The sequence below is a fragment of the Fusarium mangiferae genome, assembly GCF_900044065.1.
Source record: "Fusarium mangiferae strain MRC7560 genome assembly, contig: FMAN_scaffold028, whole genome shotgun sequence".
NCBI lineage: Eukaryota > Fungi > Ascomycota > Sordariomycetes > Hypocreales > Nectriaceae > Fusarium > Fusarium mangiferae.
The window spans coordinates 103,693-106,354 of NW_024573948.1; the positions used below are offsets into that span (position 1 = coordinate 103,693).

Here is a 2,662-nt window from a genome sequence, read left to right on the forward strand (position 1 = left end):
AATTATTACTTTTTTATTAATATTACTTTATTTATTTTTAAATATAAAGTTAATTAATTATATATTTAAATATATATATTTAATTAATAAATTTAGTTATTATTAACTTTAGGTTAATTTAGCTTTTATTAATTAATTTATATAAAAGTTAACTTAATTTCTTTAAACCTTTATAGAACTTTACTATTATCTTACTTTTATTTTTATATTAAAAGTAATACCCTCTTTACTATAATAACCCTTATAGCTATACTAAGAAGCCACTTTTTATATATATTTAAGTTTAGGCCTATAAAGATAATAAAAAAGGCAGCCTAATTTAATTTAAAGGAATAGGTTTTTCTTAAAACCCTTTTTAGGTCTTTTAGATTTAATAGCTTATTATTAACTTAAATTAAATTAATTAAACTAAAAGGGTTTATATAATAAATTAATTTAATTAAATTATAATTAAAAATAGCTATTTTAATTAAATTAAATTAATACCTTAATAAAAAGTTCTTTTTAATAATAGCTATTATTATATAAACCTCTTTTAGTTTTTTTTTATTAGCTTTTTATAAGGCAGGCCTAATAGCTATATTAAAGTTATAATTAATTATATAATAGGCCTAATTATATAGTTATAAACTATTTTATATAGTAAATATTATATTAATAGCTATAATTAATATTAATAGTTATAATTAATAGAGAAAAAGTTAAATTAAAAAATATACTTTAAAAGTATAATAAACTTAACTTAAGATATTAAATAGGTTAATTAAAGATATTTTAGTCTTTTAGTTAAAGTAAAAAAAAAAGGCTAATATAGCTATTAAAAGACCTATAGGCAGTATTAATATTACTTAATTAAGGCAGTAATTATATTATTAAAGTAAATAAATTTTATATAATTTTAACCTTAAAGATATAGGCCTACTATAAAGGCCTTATTATTTAAGCCTTTATATATAAAGTTAATAGCTTCATAGCCTTATAAAGCTAATAATAAGGGAAAAAGAAAATTAATTATAATAATTAAAATAATAATATAAATATTATATTATAGAAATAAAAGGCTATTATAAAGTAAAAAAAGAAAAAAGAAAATTAAAAAATAAAGGTTTTAATATTAAAAAAAAAACTATAAATATTAATAAATTAAAACTAATTTAATAAATTAATAATAAATTAAATTAAGTTATAAAATAATATTAAAAAGTTAAAATATCCCTATAGTATATAACAGTTAGGTCTAACTATATTAAACTAAGCCATACTTAGGTTTATTATTAGCAGATTATATAGGGCATAATACTAAATAGTTATTAAAGTATTACATCTCTTAATAGTAGATATAATATATATTAGGCTTGATTAATATAAAGAAGTTTTATTAATAGCTAGTAAGCTAAGTCTATAGAAGTGCTAAATGAATTTCTTCTATATACTTAGGGTATTTAAGTGGGAGTGACACAATATAAGGTCATTATCGTTCCTAGAGCGCAGCGTTCCTAGAGCGCTGTTAGTCTAGTGTTAGTCGTTCTAATATTAATTAGTCTAATTGTAGGCTGTATAGGCAGAAGGTAGGTTTTAGGCGCTATAGTGGGGTTAGTTAGATTTTATAGAAGTCCCACTTTACTCATAATGCAGCCGCTAGAGTTAGAATATAGTAATATATAAGATATAGCTAATAAAGGTCTTAAATAAAAAGATAATATAATAAAATACTTATTTTTTAATATAATATAATATAAGGTATTATATATTATATTAAAAAAATATAATAACTTTAATAATAAGTCTTAAGGTTATATAGCTACTACTATAAACCTTATAATTTAATTAAATAAATAGCCTTAATTTATAAATATAAAAAAGATATTTTTTTTAGCCTTAATAAGTTAAATGCCCTCTTTATTATTACCTTATTAAGGTAATTACTATTAAGGCTTTAACCTTAAAAGATTAAATTATAATAATTAAAAAACTAAAAATCTTATTAAAAGATATATTACTATATAATTAACTTTAATAATAACTATAGCTATCTAGCCTTAATAGTTAATAACTATATAATTAATTTTCTAATAGAGATTTATAATTTTAACTTTAAATATATTTTAATATTATAATTCTTTTTAAGGTATTATAAAATAATAATAAAATACTTACTATATATTAATAAGCTATTAATAATATAATAAATTAATTTAATAGTCTTTAGCTATTAAATATAACTATTAAATATTAATATAAATAAAGCCTTAATTAAGTATATTATAAATTAAATAAAGGTATTAAAAGATTTAATTAATTACTTAAAATAGGGTTAATATTTATTAAGGTAATAGCAGGCTTTTATTAATAATATTATATTAAGTAATAATAATAGTTAATACTAGCTATAGTTTATAAAGTTAAAATATATAATTATAGTAATTAAATAAAAGATATAAAAGTTATATTGTAGAAATTAAAGGCTATTATAAAGTAAAAAAAAGAAAAAAAAAATAAAAAGAAAAAAAAAAAGTAAATTAAAAAATAAAGGTTTTAATATTAAGAGAAAAACTATAAATATTAGTAAATTAAAGCTAGTTTAATAAATTAATAATAAATTAAATTAAATTATAAGGTAATATAATATAAAAAATATAAATTAAAAAAAAATATAAATAAT

The 2,662-nt window shown here is 16.5% G+C and overlaps 2 annotated features.

Annotated features, from left to right (window-relative positions):
• Positions 1-1,480: 1,480 nt before the first annotated feature.
• Positions 1,481-1,504: a sequence feature (Short protein (FMAN_11761, CVL08986.1) was converted to a misc_feature.).
• Positions 1,505-1,619: 115 nt separating this feature from the next.
• Positions 1,620-1,628: a sequence feature (Short protein (FMAN_11761, CVL08986.1) was converted to a misc_feature.).
• Positions 1,629-2,662: the final 1,034 nt, after the last annotated feature.